The sequence below is a fragment of the Furipterus horrens genome, unplaced genomic scaffold, assembly GCF_987537825.1.
Source record: "Furipterus horrens unplaced genomic scaffold, mFurHor1.1.pri manual_scaffold_8, whole genome shotgun sequence".
Classification (NCBI taxonomy): domain Eukaryota; kingdom Metazoa; phylum Chordata; class Mammalia; order Chiroptera; family Furipteridae; genus Furipterus; species Furipterus horrens.
In genome coordinates this window covers 62,744,881-62,771,206 of record NW_028327178.1, presented here as the reverse complement: position 1 = coordinate 62,771,206, position 26,326 = coordinate 62,744,881, and the positions used below count along the sequence as shown (strand labels likewise).

General features: G+C 44.7%; 1 non-coding gene across 1 annotated transcript; it reads left to right on the top strand.

Moving 5' to 3' along the window:
• The first annotated feature begins 22,413 nt into the window (after window positions 1-22,413).
• Window positions 22,414-22,542, top strand: LOC150003046 (small nucleolar RNA SNORA30/SNORA37 family). Its single transcript, XR_016512876.1, has one exon. It is a non-coding gene; the product is annotated as a small nucleolar RNA SNORA30/SNORA37 family (small nucleolar RNA).
• Window positions 22,543-26,326: the final 3,784 nt, after the last annotated feature.

Genomic DNA, 26,326 nt, shown 5'->3' with positions numbered 1-26,326 from the left:
GTCTACTTCTCCTGCTCTTGCCATGTCCAGCATGGTGGCAAGCAGGTGACATCTGCAGTGGATGGGCAAAGACAGGGAGACAGGGTCCCTCCCAGAGAGGTTTACACCTTAATTCTTTTGGGTCCTACTTGAGGCACATAACTTTCCAAAGATACCCACAACAATATATCTCCTCCCACATGATCTTTTTATGATGTGACAGTAACTCTTTCCCACTGAAAGGTTGGGTCTGTTTTGTTTCCCACCCTTTAAATCTGGGTATATCTGTAGTTATGGCAGAAGTGACCCTATGTGATTTTCAAGGCTCTGTCATAAAAGATGATACACCTTCTACCTACTGCTCGAGGGGACACTCATCTTAAAACTCGGCCAACATGCTATGAGAAAGCTCAAGCTACCATGTAGAGGGTGTTCCAGCCAAGAGCCAGCATCAACTCCAGACTTGGCATAAACAGGCCTTAGGATCTTCCAAGTCCTGGCTTTTGGATCTTCCCAACTGACATCCCAAATCTCATTAAAGACAGGTCGTGCCTATACAAGTCCACAATCTGTATAGTGTGTGATCATAATAGTATGGTTGCTGGTTTATAACATTTAGGTTTTCAGTGGCTGCCCCTTTCCCAAAAAATGCCAAGATTCTCCAGGATGAGGCCCAGTCAGGGTGAGTGTGAAGGACACACAGGTCTTGAAAATTTGTAGAGTTTTGCCACTTGCCGAGAACTTCAACTGCAGAGAGCTTTGCAGTTTAGATAGAACCACATTTCTCCAGAGAGGGCCAAAGGTTGCTGAAATCCTATCACTGTTATAGAGGAGGCCCGAGGCTGGAGCAGTTTCAAGAATAGGGCAGAGCGGAGGGGTCAATGCCGGGCACCTAAGGAGGAAGTCTCAGAGCCCTGAAGAAAAAGTTGGGAGATACCAGTTCTCAGGCAAGGCTTGCTCATTTCTTAAATCACAGCACTACCAAGTAGAGAACTGCTCTGGAGAAATGCTTAAACTGCATTCTTCGCAGAGAAATATAGACAACCAAGGTCTTCTAGCCTCGCTACTCAGATAACCACCATTGACTTTAAAAAATAAAGTACTAACAGAACATAAAGGTATCAGAAGCTCATCAGATAATCCTCTCTTTGGGCCACTGGCTTTTATTTCTTCCATACATTGTTTAGGTACACAAAATAATCTTTCTCATGACATAAACACACACTCAAGACCCCTTCTAAAACCACCTAGTTCCCTGGTATACAAGGCTTTGTGATTTGTTTTGCTCATAATCTTTCTATATGGTATATCAATGCCACCTACCCTTCTGCTTCTCCCAGAAGCTCAGGCCACCAACAGAGACCTTCATTGTCAATTTGGCATCTGCAGGTTTTTCAGAGCTCAGGAGTACCTCTTCCCCATTCCCAGTCTGGCCAGTGTCAACATGGCTAGCACAGAAAGCCACAGGTGTGCAACACTTGTCCTAATGGGGGACAGTTGGAGCTCAATAAAGAAGACCCAGAAGCCACACTGCCAGGACCTGAGCTCTGACTCAGCAGAACTTCCCATAACTTCTCACTCTCTCTGTGCCTCAGTTTCCTGTGTATAAAATGATAGTGTGGGAATTAAATGAAGAAATGGTCATTAAGTGCTCTGAAAGTGCCTGGCACTTTCATTATTATTATCATTTCTATCATAACTAAGGGAGTAGCATTTGCTATGAAGCTTTGGGCACCCTGGGACCCATCTGTACCTGGGACAGTTTGCATGAGAAAGAGAGCTCAGGACCTGGAGGTGACAGGATGTCTCAGATGTCCTGTTTGTTTCTCAGCCATGTGGCTTGGCAAACAGGACAGGACAGTGTGAGAACTGGACAGTTCTGGTCAACCTAGCCCCACATAGTGCAATCACAAGCTGTGGCAGGGTAGGTACTCAGCCACAGAACAGGCAGTACCTCAGTGCCCACAAGGTTTTGGGATTGTCCCACCCAGCCCTCTAGAGTTCCACGCTGGAGTTAGGTCTGCACTACTGGGAATCAGCCTGCACCCCAAGGGTTCAGTGGCCTGGAGGGGATGGACTGCACCAGCCCCTGCCTCACCACCTATAGCCAAGCCCCTGTATACTTCTTCACAGCCAGCTCTTCCTCTGTATCCCATGGTCACTCCTCACACTCCCAAGCCCTGAAGTGAGGGTCACAGGCTGACAGAGGGTACTGGGACCAAGAACTGAAATTTGTTTTTTCCTGAGATTAAATGCACTTGCTCCTTCCTCAGAACCCACCAAAACTGGTCTGAGCCCAGGCTCAGTTCTGCCTCCATGGAAACAGCACACAGTACTGTACATCAAATGTCAGATCTTGGAAGTATCCTAAAAGGGCCTAGATGCTGGACAAAGCTGTGGCCTCTAGCTGTGTGCCCAGCATGCCAGGGCTCCAGAATGTTCCAGAGCTAAACGTAAAGTCCCCAACTGCTGGTCAGGTGCTTTTGCAAACAGCCCCCTCTGCTAGGGACAGTGTGGCAGATGATCCAGACTTCTGCTAAGCCTCAAACCTAGGTGCAAAGCCTGGCCCTCAGTTACACAAACTGTATGGCCTTATGCTAGCCCTGGCTGGTTTAGCTCAGTGGATTGAGCGTTGGCCTGCGAGCTAAGTGTCGCTGGTTCGATCTTCCAGTCAGGGCACATCAGAGAAGGAAAACTCTGATTCCAAAAAACCTCCGCTGCCTTGCGGCATACCTCTTCAGGGGAAAGGCTAAGGGAGTAAACCCCGACAGAAAATCCGGAGCCGGAGTCCCTAAGGCGGTTTGACGTTGTAGTCAACACCGGCAACTCCTGCGGCGCACCTGAACCCAAGCTGTATCGACTCCGTCTTTCCCTTGGACCCTTCAGCTGCGAAGAGAGGGGGGGTCTGCTGCATGGGCAACAGCAGACCCTCCATATTACCCTGCCCAGGCTCTGTAGCTTCAGCATCATCACAAGATGTCGATTCAACACGGGAGGAGACAGATACCATGTCACTCCCGAGTCGGACTGCACAGCCATTCTCGGCGGTGCAGAGACTCTTAAGAAGCTACACCATCGTCTCTCGAGACGGACGGCTGCCGACGATGGCCTTATGCAAGTGACTTCACCTCCATGAACCTAAGTTTTCTCATCTGTGACATGAGGGCACTCACTCACATCTTAAAGAATTATGAGGACAACCAATTGAGTCACAGGACATGCTCAATAAATGACAGCTGTTCTAATTATTTCCACCCACCCAACCACACCAACCCCAGGCCACCCTCAAACCTTTTTCACTTTCTGCTGGCACCCCTCCCCACCCACAGCCCAGAAATTGCTGACCTTCCGGGGTGGGGATGGAGAGCCACCAAGCTGCCAGCCAGGCAGTTGGAGGCAACTGCACCTCTGGCATGCATTTCTGGGTGGGGCTGGGGAATGGGAATGTGGCTTTTCCGTCTTGTAAATGCCTGATTCCTTTCACCCTATCAAGAATTGTGCCAGGGGCATGTTTCCTTGCCCTCTGTCTTAATGTGAGGCCACAGACCTGGGGCTACTTTCCTGTATGCTAGAGTTGGACCCTCTCAAACCACAGGGTCCTTTGTGCAGATGTGAATCCTGAGACTTGGACAGCCTCAAGTCACTAAAGCCACTGAGCTAGAGCTAAAGGCCAGCATGCTGGACAGCAGGGCCCTGGCCCCACCACCCAAGACTTAACACTGCCAACCAATGGAGCTAACTGCTTGGGGTCTGATGTAGCAGGAGCATTCTAATGAAATGCCTCTTTGTTGAACTCAAAATTCCAGGGCAGGCTGCAGCAGGTCACTCCCCCAGCTCGCTGCAGGGCCTTGCCCTTCAGTCCCCAGTCTTGCCATTCCCTCACTAGAACCCTCAAATCTGAGCTCCATTAGGTGGTCAGAGACACTCTGGGCAGAGGTCACTCCATATTGCCATTGCAAATAAATCTGGGTGTCTGCACACTATACCTGCTTTTTAAAGGCTCTAAGAAATCCCACATACCTGTGCATATTTGTGCAAGGAAACTTGGTGCACACCTGATATCTAACAGTTTGGTAAACACTACTTCAGCTATGAGGATGGAGACAAAACAACTTACTGTCATTGGACATTATGGGCCATCTCTGGGCTCATAACACTCTTCTCCACATCACCTCATCTAAACCCCGTAAGAAGTCTAAGAATCTGGCATGCCTCAGCTTTTCAGGGCAGAAGATCATGTGTAATTTCCTTTGCCTTCCTTTGGCTGCCTACATGTGGAAAAAAAAAAAAAAAGAAGTCTAAAAGTGAACATTCTCTCTCTCTCTCTCAACAGATAAGAAACAGCTAGCACCAGGAAACCCCATTTTTATGGCTTCTCTGGGACACGACAGTGTGCAAGTCAAGGAGGGTTGCAGTTTCCACTGCACAGAAGAGTCTGGACTCCGACTCTCCTTCCTGGAGCTTTGTGAAGGCGGACAGGGACTTTCTGCAGCTGGGTTGTAGAGCAGAGGCCAGTAACTGGGAGAAGGGGTCCCACCATCTCCATGGAATATCATCATCATTATAATCATTGTATCACTATAAACTTACAAATATTTGGTGTGTTTCAACCCCCTGTTGTTATTATGCTTATTGATGCCAATTTGTCCCCTTGAGCTGGTGGAAGCCTCTTCAGGTTGACTCCTATGTTTTTTTGCCCTCTAGATCCATCCACACTGTCGCAAATGCTTAGGTTTCATTCCTTTTTATTGCCGAGTAGTATTCCATTGTGTAAATATACCACAGTATTTTATAATTTAATTTTATTGTTTTTCTATTACAGTTGTCCCATTTCTTCCCCCCCATCCCACCCCTTCTCCCACAGTTATTCCCCACCATGTTGTCCATGTCCGTGGGTTATTTATACTGGTTCCTTTTCTAAACCCTTCCCCTCCCTACCCCTTCTCCCCCCCCACCCCCCATAACTGTTTTTCTGTTTCTTTTTCTATTTAGTTCATTTGTTTGTGCTGTTCATTAGTCTCCCATATTAGGTGATATCATATGGTATTTTGCTTTCTTTGTCTGGCTTATTTCACTAGGCATAATTCTCTCTAGTTCCATCCATGTTGTCGCAAATGGCAAGAGTTCCTTCTTTCTTTCTGCTACATAGTACTCCATTGTGTAAATGTACCATCGTTTTTTGATCCACTCATCTACAGATGGGCACTTAGGCTCTTGCCAGCACTTAGCTATTGTAAACAGGGCTGCAATGAACATAGGGGTGCATAAGTTCTTTTGAATTGGGGTTTCAGGATTCTTTGGGTATAATCCTAGCAGTGGAATTGCTGGTTCAAAAGGCAGTTCCATTTTCAGTTTTTTGAGGTAATTCCATACTGTTTTCCATAGTGGCTGCACCACTCTGCATTCCCACCAACAGTGCAGTAGGGTTCCCATTTCTCCACATCCTTGCCAGCACTGGTTGTTTGTTGATTTGTTGATTATGGCCATTCTGACTGGTGTAAAGTGTATCTCACTGTGGTTTTTATTTGCATCTCTCTGATGGTTAGTGATGTTGAGCATTTTTTCATATGTCTATGGACCCTCTGTATATCCTCCTTGGAGAAATGTTTGTTCAGGTGTCATTTTTTTAATAAGGCTGTTTGTCTTCTTGGTGTTGAGATGTGTAAGTTCTTTTATATTTTAGAGATCAATCCCTTGTCTGAGGTATCATTAGCAAATATATTTTCCCATAGTAGGTTCCCTTTTCATCTTGCTGATGTTTTCTCTTGTTGAGCAGAAACTCTTTAGATTGATGTAGTCCCATCTGTTTATTCTTTCCTTTATTTCCATTGCCTTAGGACATTTATCAGTGAAAATATTGTTACATGGGATATCTGAAATTTTCCTGCCTATGTTTTCCTCTAGGACTTTTATGGTGTCACGGTTTACATTTAAGTCTTTGATCAATCTTGAATCTATTCTGGTGTGTGGTGTAAGTTGGTGGTCTAGTTTCATTTTTTTGCAAGTCCCTGTCCATTTCTCTCAGCACCATTTGTTAAAGAGGCTCTTCTCACTCCATTTTATGTTCCTCCCTCCTTTGTCAAATATTAGTTGACCATATAGACCTGGGTTTATTTCTGGGCTCTCTATTCTGTTCCATTGATCTATATATCTGTTCTTATGCCAGTACCAGGCTGTCTTGTAGTATAGTTTGATGTCAGGTATGGTGATTCCTCCTACTGTGTCCTTCCGTCTTAGGACTGCTGTGGCTATTCAGGGTCTTCTTGGGTTCCATATAAATTTTTGAAGTATTTGTTCTAGGCCTGTGAAATATGTCACTGGTATTTTAATAGGGATTGCATTGAATCTATAAATTGCTTTGGTTGGTATGGACATTTTAATGATGTTGATTCTTCCCATCTGAGGTGGAGATGCCTCACACACCCTAGGCTCAGTTGGGAGATACTCTGTCCAGCAGAGACTTCATGACCATGGTGGAACAAACTTTACTCAGGACACTTTATTTTGTCTGGGGGAAGGAAGGTGTCTGCCTCTCTAGAGGAGAACAGCAATCAAACCACCGTCCCTCATGCCTTTTATTAAGAGGTTATACGTGGGAGATACAAGGTCAAAATTCATGAATTATCAATAGCTTTTAGGTGTTTGGTCAACAGTTGACAGTAAAAGATTACATGTACCAGTACAGGAGCACAGTGACCAGTCTGTATCAGGGTCTACCAAACATCTTGACGCCACACTGGAATTAGGTGCAAGGTTTCATACATTTCTTCCTAGAGATCATTTATGTTACATTAAAGATAAGAAAAGCAGAGCAAGTTCTAAAGCATAATAAGCATTCTTTAAATCCAATTACCATGGAAACCCTCTGAGTGGTTTTCGGTTATGTTCCACGCGCAGCCTTATGTTGAGACTTAAGAACAAGAACAGGAGGAATGCCTGCAGCAGCTCATGCTCAGGCCGGGGCTACAATTCCCTAAACAACAAGGAGCGTTTCCCCACACCCATCCATGAACATGGTCTATGCTTCCATTTGTATCTTCCTTCATTTCTTTCTTCAGAGATATGTAGTTTTCCAAGTATAGGTCTTTTATATCTTTGGTTATGTTTATTCCTAGGTACTTTATTTTCCTTTTTGCTATAGTAAGTAGGATTTTTTTTAGCTTCTATCTCTGACATTTTATTGTTGGTGTACAGAAATACCTTGGATTTCTGTATATTTTCTTAGTATCCTGTTATTTTGCCAAATTCATTTATTATGTTGAGTAGTTTATTAATGGAGTCTATAGGGTTTTCTATGTACTGTATCATGTCATCTGCAAACAATGACAGTATTACTTCCTCTCTACCAATTTGGATGTCTTTTATTTCTTTTTCTTGTCTGATTGCTGTGGCTAGCACCTCCAACATATGTTGAATAGGAGTGGAGAGAGTGGACATCCTTTTCTTGTTCCTGATCTCAAGGGAAATGTTTTCAGTTTTTGTCCATTGAGTATTATGTTGGCTTCAGGTTTCTCATATATGGTCTTTATTATGTTGAGGTATGCTCTTTCTATTCCCATTTTGCTGAGTGTTTTCATCATAAATGGGTGTTGTACTTTATCAGATGCTTTTCGGCATCTATGGATATGATCATGTGGCTTTTGTCTTTCATTTTGTTTATGTGGTGTATTACATTTATTGATTTGTGAATATTAAAACCATCCTTGGATCTTTTGGATTAATCCCACTTGATTGTGGTGTATGATCTTTTTAATGAGTTGCTGGATCCTGTTGGCCAATATTTTGTTGGGGATTTTAGCATCTATGTTCAGCGATATTGGCCTGTAGTTTTCTTTCTTTGTTATGTCTTGACATGGTTTTGGAATTAGGGTAATACTGGCTTCATAGAAAGGGTTTGGGAGTTTTCCCTCATCTTGGATTTTTTGGAATAATTTGAGGAGGGTAGGCATTAGTTCTTCCCTAAATGTTTTGTAAAATTCACCCCTGAAGCCATCCAATCAAGGGCTTTTGTGTGCTGGGAGTTTTTTTATTACTGTTTTAATTTCACTCTTTGCTATCAGTCTGTTCAGGCTTTTTACTTCTTGATTCAGTTTTGGAAGATTATATGTGTCTAGAAATTTGTTCATTTCACTTAGGTTGTCATGTTTTTTGCCATACCATTGTTGTAGTAATTTCTTAAAATCCTTTTTATTTCTTTAATATCGGTCGTGATATCTTCTATTTCATTGCTGATTTTATTTCTTTGGGTCCTCTCTATTTTTTTCTTGATGAGCTTGGCTAAAGCCTTGTCGATTTTGTTTATCTTTTCAAAGAACGAGTTCCTACTCTTGTTGATCTTTGGAATTGTTTGTTTAGTCTCTTTGTCATTTAATTCTGCTCTGATCTTGATGATTTCCTTCCTTACACTCACCCTGGGCTTTGTTTGTTGTTGTTTTTCTAGTTCTTGTAGGTGTAGGGTTAGATTTTTTTATTTGAGATTCTTCTATCCTTTTCAGATAGGCCTATATTGTTATGAACTTGCTTCTCAGTACTGCTTTTGCTGAGTCCCATGGGTTTTGGGTTGTTGTGTGTTCATTATCATAAGTTTCCAGAAATGTCTTGATTTCCTTCTTGATGTCATTGTTAACCTATTTATTATTTAATATCATGTTATTCATACTCCATTATTTCAATGTCTTTGAGTTTTGTGCTTGAGGTTGGTTTCTAGTTTCAAGGCATTGTGATCTGAGAAGATGCTTGATATAATTTCAATTTTCTTAAATTTGTTGAGGCTTGTTTTGTGTTCTACCATGTGGTCTTTGAAAATGTCCCATGTGCATTTAATAAGAATATGTATTTTGCTTTTGGGGGGTGAAAACTTCTATATATATCAATTAAGTCTATTTGATCTAGTGTGTTGTTTAATGCCTCAATATCCTTGGTGTTTCTTTGCTTTGAAGATATGTCTATCATTGATAAGGCGGTGTTAAAGCCCCCATTATCGATGACTGTGTTGCTGTTGATATCCTCTTGTATTCTTCTAGTATTTTCCTTATATATTTGGGTGTTCCTATGTTGGGTGCATGTATGTTTACCAGGGTTATATCTTCTTGATGGATTGTTTTCTTAAGTATTATGAAATGCCTTTGTTTTTCTTTTTTTATGGCCTTTGCTGTGAAATCTGTTTTTTCTGATATAAGTATTGTTACCCCAGCTTTTCTTTCATGTCCATTTGCCTGGAATACTTTTTTCCATTTCTTCACTTTCAGTCTGTGTAAATATTTTGTTTTGAGGTGTGTCTCTTGTAGACAGCATATATGTGGGTCATATTTTTGTATCCATTCTGCTACCCTATGTCTTTTGATTGGGGCATTTAATCTATTTACTTTTTGTTGCGGCTACATAAGCGAGATTGAACACTCAGGAGCAGTGGATTAAAGAAAGCAAAGGTTTTTATTTGCTGGTGGTCAGACAGAGAACTTGTCTCAAACAAAGCACTGACAAAAAATGGGATTTGGGAGCAGGGATTTATATAAGATTTGGCTCCCTCTCTAGTGAGAAGCAGCTTTTGGGAAAAGGGGTGGCAGGACAGGGCTGCAGGAGTGTCAAACAGGAATAAAGTTCTCAGGCCAAAAATTCACAGGGCCATAAAGTTATCTCCGGTGGCAGCATAGCTCTCCGGCCAGGGACAAAATCTCTGTGAAGCAATTTATCTTCAAAGGGCTAGATATCCTGTAAAATATAACTTCACAAATGTTATAAACAAGACATAAGCAAATAGAAGGAGATGGAGGCTGAGGCCTTTTAGCTTGTAAATCACCAATTGCTGCAACATTCCTCCCTCACATTCTTTTCTCTAAGGCTTTCTAGCAAGTCTTTGCTACTTTTCACAGAGAACATCTGAGGCTTCTACATATTTACATATTTAGCAAACCTCTGCGACTTCTTACAGAGAATAGCTGATGCCTCTACATAATTCCCCCCTATAGTCCCTACTAAAACCTAACAGGAATGTCTAGGGACTATAGTTAGGGTTATTAAACTTTGGTTTCCAGGAGGAGCTCAGTAGCAAGGATAAGGAGTTGGGTATCTGCAATGCTAGCTTTTAGGCGCTGAATAATATACCAGAATATACAAGGGAGGACAGTTACTGCTAGAAAGATAAGCAGCAAGGGCCCTGTGAGGCTGCTCACTAAAGTGGTCAAACATATTTTGGTACCACAAAGAGCCTTTTTGCCGGTCCCGTTCCCGCTGCTCTATGTGGTCCTTCATGATATGCAGAGTGTTTCGGATGACTCCAGTTCGACTGGCAGAGAAGCAGCAGTCTTCTCCCAGGGCAGCACAAAGTTCTCCTTGCTTCATGAGGAGAAGGTCTAGGCCTCTCCTGTTTTGCAGGACTACTTCAGCAAGGGACTCTGAGTAGTTATTTCTCCAATTATTTCGTGTAAGGCTAGCAGGTCTTGATCAACAGCTGGGGATAGAGCTGCAAGTCCGGTGTGGCTAGTGACAAGTCCGGCTACTCTGGTGGCAAGTGATCCTGCTAGGGCAGCTCTAGCTAGTATGGAAAAAACAATTGCCTTTGCACACGAGACATTTCAGAGGGAAGGAAGAGCCTGCTACTCTCCCCCACCCCCCCACCCCGCCCATAGACAGTCACTCGGGGAACAATTTGGGCAAGTATGCAAGGCCCCAAGGGCAGATCATCTTTAGAGGGACATGATAAAATACCTGTAGGGCAAATAAATCTGGAGCCACTTGGGGCTTGGAAGTAGCAGCTTGAGAGCCAGATGGTTTGAGCACAGACAGATGCAGCAAGGACAACCTGAGAAGCCCCTGAGGTACGGGAGCTGGTGGTGTTAATGCAAGTCCCATTTCCAAAGACCTCTTCTATTAAAATAAGAGGAGCAGTGTCTATCTTTTCACATCGGCTGGTGCTGGTTGTGTTAAGTCTTACACATATAGCAGTGTAGAAGGGAGGCCTTGCCTGGTAACAAAGCCAGCAGTCTGCAGCAATTTGGGGCTATCTTTGGCTTAAGGTCTGATGGGTGCCCATTACAAGTCCAAAGAAGCCGGGTGATTTCTCAGGAACACTTGGGGGTGATGAGAGTGACATGGCTGAGGTACTGTTACTAAGAGTTGGGCCCCGCTTCCAGAGAGCTGACACTTGGTTAGTCTGGCAGGGCTCGTGCTGGGCTGGTTGTAACCCCAAGAGCTGGGGAATTATGAATCGAGGGGGAGATCTTGCCTGGATTGTGAAAAGGAACCCAGGATTCCAGCTCAGGTCTCACCAAAGTCGCATGTCCCAAACATGTCCAGCTCCAGTCCAAGTATCATCGGCTGGATTTGTGAGAGTTACTGTAACGTAAGGGTCCCAGGGCATGACAGGATGGGGTGTGTAGTGCAGGGCTACTTGTAGGAATCTTTGGTCGTTGTTCCAAAATTCTTTCCTGTGATTCCATAGCCCTACATCCTCACAGCCCCAGTAGGGATGAAGAATTTCTTTTCATCATGGCAGTGTTGGTTTGGCTTTTTGCCTGAGCAAAAGTAATAATCCTGGTTTAGGTCAAGCCGGTAGTGGGGCCAGAGGCTATGAGCGATGAAAGAAAATGTTGCCTTTTGGCTTGTAGTGTTCCAGTCCTGTTCTGCTAATATAGGGCCTGATCTTGTTTCCAAGAGGTGGAATTTCAAAGGCGGCGGGGCTGTGGTAGTAGGAAGAACAAGAGTGATGATGAACCAGCCCCAGGCAGCCAGGATGCTAGGGCGGACTTTTATTCTGAGGATGTTTCCTGCAACCCTTTTCTTCTTTTCCTTGAGGCGCTTTGGCCGCCAGGGGGGTCTGGCTGTTCTGAAAAGCTGGATGGAGGGCTGGCATCCTGGGGATGTTCTTCCACCATCTCCTGAAGTGGGATGCAAGAGGGGCTGGGCTTCACTCTGATATGGTGGATTCATTCCACCATGCCAGTGACTTTGACTGCTGTGAGAATAACAGTATGAGGACCTTCCCACAAAAGGGCCTAGAGGCTGTTTGTTCCAGACCCTAATTAACTCAATTTCCCCTCCCGCTCATAGGATGCAAGGGAGTAACTATTGGCATTGGGTGGTGCTCTAGGACCCTTTTCTAAACAGCTTCAAGGGTCCTCTGGAATGTCTGTGGTTGTTTAACTAGGGACAATTTCCCACTTACTTGCAGGTCCCCAGCTGAGGGTGTGAGTGGGTTTTATCAGCTCCATTTCAGTTCCTCATGGCAAGGATGTGGCCAGTGCCCACTGAAAACACTAGGGAGTCAATGAGACTGGCATAAGTAAGCAAAGGGCGAGGCTTGCCCAGAGGGCTAAATAAGAAGTCTTCGGGTCAGGTTTACAAAATATTGTGGAGATTTATCTAACTAGTTGCATGCAGGAGGCTTAACAGAGAAGGCAGTAAATCAGCTCAAACACTATACACCAGCCAATGTAGAGGAATCTGATAGTCACCCTTCCCCAGGGGCTACAGTACCAAGTCCTATGGCAAGTAAAATAACAACCAAATTAACAAAGGTTAAGTATAAAAAAGGACACTGTTCAGTCATTTTCTTTTCTTGAGTCACTCTGATCATCGGGGAAGGGCTGAGCTCAACTGTCCTGCTGGTGCCGGTCCGGACCCACTGGGCTTTTCTTCATAAGCAGGTGGGACGTAGGACTTGACTTGGGAATGATGAACCCAAGCAGCAATGCCAGCAACCTTCACAGCCATTGGAGTAGTGAGAACAACAGTATAAGGACCTCCCCACAGTGGCCCTAGGGGTTGTCTTTTCCAGACCTTAACGAGGACCTGGTCCCCAGGTCTGACAGGATGCATGGGGGTTACTATGGGAATGGGACGCCTCTCTAATACTTGCTGCTGGACAGAAGTAAGGGTTTTCTGAAGAGCCTGTAATTGCTGAATTAAAGTGTGGTCACCCCTAACCTGCAAATCTCCTATTCGAGGTGTTAGATGGGGTGGCTTCCCACATAATATTTCAAAAGGAGTCAGTCCATCAGTGTACAGAGCGCATCTGGACCGGAAAAGGGCTAAAGGGAGAAGATCTGGCCATGGAAAATTAGTTTCCTGGTGGAGCTTTCGCAAAGTCTGTTTTAAAGACTGGTCCATATGCTCTACCTGACCTGCACTCTGAGGCCCGTAGGCAGCTTGGAGGTTCCACTTGATTCCTAGAGCCTTAGATACTGCTTGAACTGTTTCTGCTATAAATGCTGGACCATTATCTGACCCTATGCTAAAAGGTAATCCAAATCTAGGAATAATTAAGTTTAATAGAGCCTTGTCTACTTCCCTGGCCTTCTCCGTTTGGGTGAGGACTGCCTCTACCCACCCATAATAAGTACGAATTAAAACTAATAAGTATTTATAGCCTCTAGGAGCCGGCCCTACTTCTGAAAAATCTACCTCAATGTCTTCAAAGGGAGTAGTTCCCTGCAGGTGCACCACAAGTGGTGGGACCCTGCCAGTGTTTGAGTTATTTTTAGTACAAGTCAGGCATCGCTTTGCAACTGAAGCACAAACAGTCCAGAGATTGTGTATATAATACTCCTTTTCTAAAGATGCGACAAGTGCTCCTTTCCCAAACTGTGTGATCTGGTGCAGGGTGGTGGCTAGCTGCAGGCCAATGCTGTTTGGAACAAAGATCCTGCCGTCCGGCAGAATTAACCAGACATTTTTCTTTGTGGCATTTTCAGTCTTAGCCCAAGCTTCTTCAGCTGGGGAGTAATGCGGGGGTTCTGTTGGCTGTATTAACACAGGAAGAATATTACCCCCCTCCGGGGCAGAGGCTTTACCTTGCAATGCAGCTTCTTTGGCAGCCTGATCGACTACCCAGTTCCTGGTTCCAATTTCCCCGGCGCCCCTCTGGTGGCCCCTACAATGAACAATGGCTACCTGGGCTGGCTTCCAAATTGCTTGTAGTAAAGTTAGAATTTCCTGAGTATTTTTTATTGCTTTTCCCTCAGCTGTAAGCAATCCTCTCTCTCGATAAATTGCCCCATGCACATGAACAGTGGCAAACACATACCGAGAGTCAGTATATATAGTGGCCCGTTTGCCAGTGGCTTCTTCTAATGCCCAAGTGAGAGCAACAATTTCTGCTCTCTGGGCCGACCAGCCCTGCAGAAGGGGCTCAGCGTGGATTACTTTCTCAAGGGTGACTACAGCAGCTCCTGTGTAACGTATGCCCCCATGAATGAAACTACTTCCATCTGTGAAGGGTACAATGTACGGATTTGGGAGCAGAGAGGCCTGTAGTACAGGCCAGGATGAACATTATTGGTCAATGTTTCTTCACAATCGTGCTCTGGCTCCCCCTCCTCGGTGGGTAGGAGCGAAGCTGGGTTTAAAGCCCAGATGGCCTGCAGGTGAATCCGGGGGTCCTCAAGGAGAGTTGCCTGGTAGTGGTTAAGGCGGCTACCAGTGAGCCATTTCCCTCCCATGCCCCTTAGGAGGGCCTCAACTGAGTGGGGCATGTTAACAGAAAGGTCCTGTCCTAAAGTGAGTTTGTCGGTTTCCTTGACTAGGAGGGCCATAGCAGTGACAACTCTGAGACAGACAGGCCACCCTCTGGACACTGGATCTAGTCTTTTTGAAAGGTATGCTACCGGCCTTCACCAAGGCCCAAGGGCTTGTGTCAGGACTGCCATGGCTACTCCTTTTTTCTCATGAACAAAAAGACTGAAGGGCTTAGTGACATCTGGCAGGGCCAGGGGCGGAGCCTGGGTGAGTTCCTCTTTCAGTTTTTGAAATGCCCTTTCCTGATCCTCTCCCCAGTCTAACAGGGCCTTGGGGTCTCGGGTGGCCTTATGGAGGGGCCGTGCGATTGCAGCAGAGTTGGGGATCCAGAGGCGGCCAAATCCCACTATCCCTAGAAACTCACAGAGGTCCTTAGATTTTGGGGTGGGAAGTCGGGTGATTACCCCCTTTCACTCAACTGACAGTTTCCGGGTCTCTCCTAACAAAATGAACCCTAGAAATTTGACCTTCTGGGTGCAAATTTGTGCCTCCTGCAAGAGACTCAATAACCTTTCCCCTCCAGCAGGGTGAGGAGGGCAGATGTGCCCATAAGACAGTCCTCCTTAGTCTTGGCTGCTAATAGGAGATCATCCACATACTAGAGGAGCGTCAGATGAGCATTTTCTATTGAGAAAGGGCTGAGGTCCTGTCCTAGGGCCTCTCCAAAAATAGTAGGGGAGTTCTTAAACTCTTGAGGCAACCGAGTCCAAGTAAGCTGCTGCTTTCTATTTGTCTCTGGATCCTCCCACTGAAAAGCAAAAATGTCTTGTGACTGCGGATGCAAAGGAATGCAGAAAAAACATTTTTTAGGTCTAATGTTGTATACCAGAGCCTATTAGGTGGCAGGAGACTTAGGAGAGTGTAAGGATTTGGCACCGTTGGGTGGATAGTCTCTGTCGCAGCATTTATCCCCCTCAGGTCCTGAACTGGCCAGTAATCATTGGTCACAGGTTTCCGGACCGGCAAGAAGGGGGTGTTCCATGCTGACTGACATTCCCTTGGTATGCCTTCCTGTAGCAGTCGATCTATGTGGGGCTTAATGCCTTTTCTGGCTTCCCATGAAATAGGATACTGCTTGACGCGAGCAGAGCTGGTGTTGCTGAGCAGCGAGACTTTCACAGGAGGTACATGGCTTGCCAAACCCGGGGTGTTGTCTTCTGCCCATACTTTGGGCAACTCTGCTTGAAAATTCCTGGGGAAAGTCTCAGAGTCCTGTTGAGGAGACTCGAGCAGTCGATATTCTTCTTCTAAGGGAAGGGAGACAGACAAATCATCCAAGGATTTACTTGAAGCTCTGCAGCTTCAGGGGAAAAAGAGATTTGGGCTCGGAGCTTTCTGAGGAGGTCTCTCCCAAGCAAAGGGAAGAGACAGTCTGGAATGAGAAGAAATGAGTGGGTGGTAGTAGCTTTTCCTAAATTGGCCTTCTGAGCTTCACAAAGGGTATTCTGCAATTTCTCCTGTTGCCCCCTCTACTTTCATTTTCTTCTTTACAATAGGTCCTGTAGGTTTAGTTACTACTGAAATCTCAGCTCCTGTATCCACCATAAAAGTCATTGGGCAGCCCCCTGCAGTCACTGTAACCATGGGCTCCTGGGAGCCTAAGGAGACGGAGCCCTGGCCCCCCTCGGTCACTATTCTCCCCTGCAGCAGTCATTATTTTGGGAGCAGGACATTCTTTTAATTTGGGGCAGTCATTTTTCCAATGTCCCTTTTCTTTGCAGTATGCACATTGATCTGAAGTTAATTTCTTTCCTGGCTTTCCTTCTCCCTTCTTGCGGGACTTTTTGCTGGACTCTGGGCCTGGTTTAAAGGAGGTTTCTTTTAGGGCAGTGGCTACTACTTTAGCCTGCCGCTTCTCTTTTTCAAGTTCCCTTTTTTCATCTCTGTTTAAGTATACTTTTGTGGTGATTTCTAAGAGCTGGCTTAAATTCATGCTTCCAAATCCCTCTAATTTTTGTAATTTTCTTCAAATGTCAAGTTCTGCCTGAGTGACAAAGGCCAGATTGAGGGCATGGGCATTTTCTGGAGCCTCAGGATCGAAAGGGGTGTACATGCGGTAAGCCTCTCACAGGCGCTCAAGGAAGGTGGTGGGGCTCTCGATGGGACCCTGAATAACTTCTGACACCTTATTCAAGTTGGTGGGCTTCTTAGCTGCCTTGATCATTCCTTGAAGTAAGGCCTGATGGTAAGCTTTAAGGGCTGCCATCCCCAGCACAGTGTTGGGGTCCCAGTTGGGTGGCTCAGCTGCCTCCCTTTCCTGTTCTGTCCCTATAGCCTGACTCCTGGCATTTTCCCTGGCTGCCTTAAGAATTAACTCTCTTTCTCCAATCGAGAAGAGAGTTAGTAGGAGCTGCTGGCAATCATCCCAGATTGGTTCATGTGACCCACAAATAGATTCAAATAGACTGGCAAGGGCCTGGGGTTGCTCAGAGAATGGAGGGGTCTGGGCCCTCCAGTTATATAAATCACTGGTGGAGAAGGGGACATAGAAAAGAGTAGTCTGGTGTCCTGGGCCGGGTCCTACTGCTTCCCTTAATGGGAGTACGTGCCTAGCAACCTGAGTCTCACTGGCACTAACAGAACTAGAAGGAGGCCTAGGATGCAGGCGAGAAGAAGGGGGGCTCATCGGGGACGGCAAGGTAGGGGAGGCCCTGCTAGTGGAGTCTGGTTCCTCTTGGGGGAGCTGGGGATATAGGGATGCGGAGGCCCCCTGATAAGGAGGGGGCTCTAAGAGGTGGTCTTCCTCTGGGGCTGATGGGAGAAGCAGGGGACCTGGCTGACGCAACTCAGTGACTTCTGGTTTGTCTCATTCTCCCTTGTCCTGAGGCTGGTGGGCTAGGGGGACTCTGCAGGCTTCTGACCCAACACACTTTCAGAGCCAGGCAGGTGGGTCCTCAGCTAGCTCCTACCAGTGATCAATGTAATCAAACTGATCAGAATGGCCAGGCTTCCCTGTGACAATGAGGTGGATGGCCCTGATAATATTTAGATTCAAAGTACCCCTGGGGAGCCATCTGACCTCAAAAGCAGACCACTCTGATCTACAGAATGTTTCCAGAGTGTCAGGGTTCTTGGAGGGGTTTTGTCCCTGGAACTTAGGGAAATTCTGGAGCATACAGTCAAGAACTGTGGGTGCAGACTTGGACTGGTGTCCCACATGTTGACTAAGGTGCTTTGTGCAGATTTACAAATATATTTCTATTCTGGATCACAATTAAAAGTGGGATTCTAAGGCACAGGAACAATCCCCCCCTCACAGCGCAGACAAACACGGGTTGGGAGCTCCCAAAGGAAGCCACTCAGATGCCCACCTTACCTCTCTTCCAAAGAGAACTTAAGCTTTGTCTTAGCTAAGGCTGCCCGAGTAGATTCTGGGTTATATCTGTCAGAACATGGATGCAGCTAGAATGCACACCTGGACTTTTGGTATATGCTGATCAACCTGGCCCTGGACTTAGCCATTCCCAAAGATATGCTGATGGACTTAGCAGTTCCCAAAAAATGTGTTGATGGACTAAAACCATTCCCAGGGGAAATGGTGATGAACCTAGCCCAATGTGTTAACTAACCTGGTGTGTGTGGGGGGCGGGGGGGGGGCGAGCAATCAGATGTAAATGATCTACTGAATATGTTGATAAGCAAACTCACCCTCACCAAAATGTGTGGTCAACAAGTATAAAAAAGGTGCTTGCAGAAGTGCAGGTGGGACTCCTATGGGCCCACGAGGGGGATCGGGAGTCCCCATTCCCCATTCCCTTTCTCCCCATTCCCCTTGCTCCTACGGGCCCTTGAGTTTGTCTGGGAGCTGCCTCTCCCCTTCAACCCCTTTCCCCCTTCCTTTGTTTCCTCAATAAACCAGTTATCTGTTCCCACAGCAGTCTCTGGGCAATTTCTCAGAGCAGGTATGCCTTGACAATATCCAGCCATTATGCCATATGACAAGCTGAGGAACCACAGGTTAGGGCCCACTCAGACTCCATAGACCGAAGTCCGTGGAGCCATACACTTGCACACACACACACACTCAGAGGTTAAACAATCCCACCCAAAATCCTGCCTAGGCTTCTGTGATCAGATGAGCAGCATCGGCCACAGGCAGCACAACTCGGAACCAAACCAAAAGAGCTCTATACAATCCAAATGAAGCTAGCTGAGCTGGCTTCAACAAATTCCCTGCTCAGGAATATATACCTCTGCGTCCAGAGGAAAAAGAGACCAATTCTCATTAATAGCAGTGGCTAGGCCCGCTGCTCAAATGAGCTGCCACTCACTTGTCCCTGAGGCTGTCCGCTGTCCTTTGCTTACTCTAGACTGGGCCATGAGGGCTTCTGGCAGGTGAAGGCACAGGGAATTGCTCCAAACTGGAGTGTGCAGCCGCTGTCATGCCACACGTCAGCTAGACACACAAGACCGCACGAAGCCCCGGGGGCTCACTGAAGGTGGCACTGCTCTACAGAGGCATCTTGCTGGGGCCTCCAAAATGTTGTGGCTACATAAGTGAAATTGAACACTCAGGAGCCATGGATTAAAGCAAGCAAAGGTTTATATTTACTGGTGGTTGGGCAGAGAACTTGTCTCAAACAAAGCACTGACAAAAATGGGACTTTTGGGCAGGGGTTTATATAGGATTTGGCTCCCTCTCTAGTGAGAAGCAGCTTTTGGGAAGGGGGGTGACAGAACAGGGCTGCAGGAGTGTCAAACAGGAATAAAGTTCTCAGGGCCAAAAGTTCACATGGCCATAAAGTTATCTCCGGTGGCAGCATAGCTCTCCAGCCAGGGACAAATTCTCTGTGAAGCAATTTATCTTCAAAGGGCTAGATATCCTGTAAAATATAACTTCACAAATGTTATAAACAAGACATAAGCAAATAGAAGGAGATGGAGGCTGAGGCCTTTTAGCTTGTAAATCACCAATTGCTGCAACATTCCTCCCTCACATTCTTTTCTCTAAGGCTTTCTAGCAAGTCTTTGCTACCTTTCACAGAGAACATCTGAGGCTTCTACATATTTACATATTTAGCAAACCTCTGCGATTTCTTACAGAGAATAGCTGATGCCTCTACATTTTAAGATTATTATTAACATGTATTTATTCATTTCCCTTTGTACCTCTGTTCCTCTCCCTCTCTCTTTTTCTTCTTTTTCTTAAAGCATTTCCTATAGCATCCTTGCAATGTTGGCTTGGTGAAGATGTATTCTTTTAGTCTTCTTTTGTCTGGGAAACTCTTTATTTCACCTTCCAGTTTGAAGGAGAGCATTGCTGGGTAGAGTAGTCTTGGTTGTAGGCCTTTGTTTTTCATTGCTTGAAATATTTTTGACCATTCCCTTCTGGCTTGTAGTGTTTCTGTTGAGAAATCAGTCAATAGCCTTATCGGAGCTCCCTTGTATGTTATTTGCTGTTTTTCTCTTGCTGCTTTTAGGATTCTCTCTTTGTCTTTAAATGTTGCCATTTTAATTATGATATGCCTTGGAATGGGCCTTTTGTGTTGATCTTAATTGGAACTCTCTGTGCTTCCTGGACTTGCATGACTTTTTCTCTCATCAAGTTAAGAAAATGTTCTGTAATTACTTTTTCAATCAAGTTTTCTAGCCCTTGTTCCTCTTCTCCTTCTTATATCCCTATAATTCTAATATTGTTTCATCTCATGTTGTCCTGCAGTTCTCTTAAACCCTCTTGATTCTTTTTAATTTTTTTTTTCCTTTCGTTGCATTGTCTGGGAATTTTTTTCTAGATTGTCCTCTAACTCACTGATCCAATCCTCTGCTTTGCTTAGCCTGTTTCTTTTTATTGATTCTACTGTGTTCTTCAGTTCAGAAATTATATTCTTCATTTCTTCCTGGTTCTTACTGATAGTTTCTATCTCCTTTTTTATGCTGGTGTAGTTCTCCATAAGTTCCTTGTAGCTTCCGTGAGTTCTTTGTAGTTTCCCTGGAGTTTGTTGTAGTTTTCTCTGAGTTTGTCAACTTTATTGAGTTTCCTTATCACCATTCTTTTGAATTCCATGTCTGATAGTTGGCTTATGTCTGTTCCATCTACCTCTCCTTCTGGGGATTCCTCTTTTCCTTTCATTGGGCGGTTGTTTCTGTGTCTCCCCATGTTGGATGCTTCTTGTTTGTTTTTGTTTCTTGGATTTGTCTGCTGTGATTTCCCACCTTCGTGGTATGAAATTCTGTATAAGAGACCTGGGGGATTCAGTGGTGCATTCTCTTTGATCCCCTGAGCTTGATGCTCTTGGGGTGCCCTTTATGTCATTTGTTTAAGCTGTATGGTTATATTTTAGTTACTCTTTGGTGGAACCTTCCCTTTGGCTAGTTGATTGAGAGTCACTCTGCCCATCTTGTCTTGAGTTCTTTTGTGGAGATGCTTTGGGTGCTCTTCTTTTTTTTCTGGTCAAAATTCCATAGGTTTCAAATCTTTTCTGGCTGGCTGGCTGTGAGGGGATCTAGTTGGATTCTGGGGCTGCTATATTCTCACTGGTGGGCCTGCCGCTGCTCCCTGCTGTGAGCTGCACTGAGTTGGGTCTCTCCTCATTTGTCCTACAGCACCCTCCAGCAATCCTCAGGCTTGCCTAGCAATGCTGTTCCGCTGACACACCAGTGCACAAGCCCCTAGTCCCTGCCCAACCTTGGGTCCTGTCTCTATTCCGTCTCCAAAAAAGTCTCTGTGTTGCCTCCAAGCTGCTTCACTGGCCTGCGTCTCTGGCTGGCAGTGCCTTATCGTACACCTGTGCATACAGCTTGCCTGTCTGGGGTCCCTACCGAGTCTGCATTTCCACCGCAGCTTTCCTGTATGGGCCCCTCTCCCCAACTCAGTTCTGCTTTTTTTTTTTGGTGGAGCCTTGGTGCGAGCGCCCTGTGTGCAGAGTTGTCAGCCCAGGGGGTCCCAACCTAGACTCAGTTCATACAATTTCTCACAGTCCAGGCTGTTCACTGCCTTCCCATGCCTCCGGCTGTTTCAATGAAACCTTCTTGATGACTCCCTCCAGGACTTTGCTGGTCCTAGCACCTATGGCAGGGGGGAAGTTTCTAAGCAAATCCTGGCTAATAAGCAAGTCTGCAGCTGCCTGTTTTGGGTGTGGTGCAGCAGAGGCACTGGGATAGGAGGCCCAGCAACTCTGCTTTCAGAGCGCAGGTCGAGCTTTCTGCCCTCTTTCACACTGCTCCCACACTCCCTTCCCTGTTTGTGCTATCTGAAATCCGCACTCATTCACTCCTCTCTGTGTTTGTATTCCAAGTTCTTCTGCAATGGAGCAAGCAGACAACACTGCTACCTACTCCGCCGCCATCTTCCCCAGAAAATCTACCACAGTATTTTTTATCCACTCAACTATTGATGGTCACTTGGTTGCTTCCATATCTTGATATTGTGAATAACACTGCAAAGGCACTGTTTTTGTTATTTATTTCAAGGGATTTTTTTTCTTTCTTTTCTTTTTTTGGGTTGGTTTGTTGGTTTAAGATTAGTTATTCTCTGCTGCTATTTCCTTGTATAATGTAAGTTTTTAACTAAAATTTTGAGATGATTGAGATGTACTTGATGTGCGTTTTTTTTTTAAGTTAGTGTTTCTTCAGATATATACCCAAAAGTAAAATCATTGGTTCCTTAGTCAATTCCATTTTTAATTTTTTGAGGGCTGTCCATAATATTTTCCATAGTGGCTGCACCAATCCACAATCCCATCAACAGTTCTTGAATGTTCCTTTTTCTCCACATCCTCACCAGCACTTGTTATTTGTTGAGAGTCCCATGTTCTTTTGACATGATCTCAGAGGTCTTCAATGGCTTCCCTGCACTCTGAGAAGGCCAGATAGATGTTCCTAACTCACCTTGTACATTTCCTTCCCTGCCCTGGAACCACCAATTATCCAAATAACCTTAGTTACTTCTAGTGAGAAGTTGCATTTAGATGTGCTCATTGCACAGCACTTTCACAGGTCCATCCCTTGGCAGTGGGGCTGGGGTTTGGTAGCTGGTGCTGACAGAAAGCCCTTGATCGCATCCTTGCCTTGGGAGGGTGCCAGTGACAGCTGTGACTCAATGGTACAGGGGGGGAAAAAAGAAAAAGAAAAAGAAAGGGAGAGAGGAAGATGGAGGATGAGTGAGGGGAGGCTGCGCTTTCCAGCTCCCGAGACTCGTCTGTAGTTTGGACTAATTTCAGACAGAACAACTCAGTGAGCAGCTGGACACTGGTAGTAGTCGAGCTATGGCACTGCTGGATTAGAGAAAAACCATCTGGGAATGACCTATTTGGTGAGAATAGCGGAGGAAAAAGGGACGAGACTAGGTTTCTGACTGGATTGGCAACCCGAGCTGTGGCTGGAAGTACAAAAAGGCTTATTGGCGACCACAGGCTTCCCCAGAGAGGAATCAGGAGGAGAGCAGATCTCTGCCCGCTGGCAGAGACAGGACTGGGCCAGGTGACATCTGGCGCTGAAAGACTAGGAACAGCGTAATGCTGTGCATGTGATATCCTGCCCCCTGTTCCCTCTCCATTCAATTATTCTTGCTGCCATCTCCCATCTCTTATTCCTCTCTATATATATTCTCTCTTTCTCGCTATCTTGCTATTTTATATCATGTTTTAATCTCCTAATTTTTTAATAATATATATATTTTTTAATTCTAATCCAGTCCCCCCTTCTCTCTCCCCTTCTTCTTTTGCTCTCTCTCCTACCCTTCTCTTCTCTACTTTCTCTCTCTCTTTCCTCTCTCCCTTCCTGTCTTGCTATTTTTTACTCTGTATTTTTATTCTTGAAAAATTCTTTCTCAATCTGTTTCCTACCTTCTAACCTCCTCAGCCCTCTGCTTCAATTTTTGGGTGTCTGTCTGCCTGGATGTCTGTTGTGTCTATCCTCCCTTCCACGCTAAACATATAGCATATACCGATTGCATAATCCTAATACTATACACTTCCACTTTCTCACTACACACTGTAACCCTCTCCTCCTTTTCAAACATACAGTGTAAAAGTTAATTGCTGTCTTACATAACCTTGATCCCAATTGCTAATATTATTACTCTATCAACTCCCAGCTCAAAAATTACCCTTCCTTCATTTAAAACAACTCCTATCTGTTTCTCCTATGAAATAAGAGTCCTAATATCTCCACAAGTATATTAATACGGGCTCATTTGCAACCTATAGTGAGATTGTAGTTGGGGGAGATGTTGGAGGGTGTGGGTTTCTTGCCTGGGCTGTGTGATTATGTTTTAGCAGCACCTCCACAAAAGATCTCAAGACAAGGTGGGCAGAGTGACTCTCAATCAACTAACCAGAGAAAAAGAGTAGCTGAAACGCAACCAGACAGATTAAACAAATAACATCAAGGACAACACAGACGGAGATCCAAGATGGTGGAGGAGTAAGTGGAAGCTACACTAACCGCCTTGCAGGACCAGCCAGTGCTGATTCAGCCCCAGTACAGCAGACAGACCATTCCCCTCCAAGTGGCATCAGACTAAGGGGAAAGAAAAGCCCTGCCTACAGGAATTAAGCTGCCACACCCACGGTCCTTAAGCCTGATGGCTAATCACAGATTGAGTAGATTAACAACTAAAGGAGTCAGGCAAAGGCAGTAGATCACTGGAAGTCTTCAACAGGCTGCCTAGGGCCAGTCTGGTACATGATCTGATGCTACCAGAGGCATATCCAGGAAGTGCAGATCATTCTAAGAAGCACCAACAAACAATAGGAGTCACAAAAGTGGGGAGACAGAGAAATAATCCCCCATCAAAAGGAAAGGTAGAATCCCCAGAGACAGTGCTAAATGAAATAGAGGGGAGCAAAATATCAGATATGGAATTCAAAGCATGGATTATGGAGAAGCTGAATGAGCTCAGTGGAAACGACAAAGAACTCCAGGGAAACTACAAGGAACTCCAGAAAAACTACAAGGAACTTACTGAGAATTACATGAGCATGAAAAAGGACATAGAAGCTATCAATAAGAGCCAGGAAGAAATGAAGAATATGATCTCTGAATTGAAGAACACAGTAGAAGGAATTAAAAGCAGGCTAGAGGAAGCAGAAGATTGGATCAGCGAGCTGGAGGACAACGTAGACAAAAACTCCCAGACAGTGCAACAAAATGAAAAAAGGCTGAACAAGACTGAAGAGGTTCTAAGACAGCTGCAGGACAACATGAAATGTAATAATATCCATATCTTAGGAATTCCAGAAGGAGAAGAAGAAGAGCAAGGGATAGAAAACCTCTTTGAAAAACTAATGACAGAAAACTTCCCTAACATGAGGAGAGAAAGAGTCACGCAAGTCCAGGAAGCACAGAGGGTCCCAATGAAGATGAACCCCAACAGGCCCACCTCAAGAAACATCATAATTAAAATGACAACATTCAAAGTCAAAGAGAGAATCCTAAAAGCAGCAAGAGGGAAACAACTTATAACACACAAGGGAGCTCCAATAAGGCTATCATCAGATTTCTCAGCAGAAACACTACAAGCCAGAAGGGAATGCCAAAAAATATTCCAAGCAATAAAAAACAAAGGCCTACAATCTAGAATACTATACCCAGCAAAGCTCTCATTCAAAATCGAGGATGAAATAAGGAGCTTCCAAGACAAAAGAAGGCTAAAAGAATACATCTCCACCAAACCAACAATGCAAGAAATGCTAAAGGGTCTGCTTTAAGAAGATAAAGAAACAGAGAGAGACAGAGAAGAACATGAGTACAAAGGGGAAAAATGAAAATGAATAAGTACTTATCGGTAACAACCTTAAATGTAAATGGATTAAACGCTCCAATTAAAAGACATAGGGTAGCTGAATGGATTAGAAAGAATGACCCACATATATGCTGTCTACAAAAGACCCACCTTAGAACAAAAGACCTACACAGACTGAAAGTAAAGGGATGGGAAAAAGCATTGCAAGCAAATGGACATGAAAGAAAAGCTGGGGTAGCAATACTTATATCAGACAAAACAGATTTCACAGCAAAGTCCATAAAAAGAGACAAAGAAGGGCATTTCATAATACTTAAGGGAAAAATCCATCAAGAAGATATAACCCTTATAAATATACATGCACCCAACTTAGGAGCACCCAAATATATAAGGAACATTTTGAAAGACTCCAAGAAAGATATAGACAGCAACACACTCATAGTAGGGGACTTTAACACCCTATTGGCAACAATGGACAGATCTTCAAAGCAAAGAAACACCAAAGATATTGAGTCACTGAACAACACTCTAGATCAAATGAACTTAGTCAATATAAATAAAACTTTTCGCCCCAAAGAAGCAAAATATACATTCTTCTCAAGTGCACATGGAACATTTTCAAAGATAGACCACATGGTAGGACACAAAACAAGCCTTCACAAATTCAAGAAAAGTGAAATTATATCAAGCATCTTCTCAGATCACAATGGCTTAAATTGGAAATCAACCTCAAGGAAAAAACTCAAAAACATACAAACTCATGGAGAATGAATAACATGCTATTAAATAATGAATGGGTTAACAATGACATCAAGGAAGAAATAAAAAATTTCTGGAAACTAATGATAATGAACACACAACAACTCACAACATATGGGATACATCGAAAGCAGTCCTGAGAGGAATGTTCATAGCAATACAGGCCTACCTAAAAAAGGTAGAAGAATCTCTAATAAAAAATTTAACCCTCCGGTTACAAGAACTAGATGAAGAACAACAAGCAAAGCCCAGATCAAGTAGAAGGAAGAAATCATCAAGATCAGAGCACAATTAAATGACATAGAAACTAAACTAACAATTCAAAAGATCAACAAAAGTAGGAGCTGGTTCTTTGAAAAGATAAACAAAATTGACAAGCCTTTAACCAGG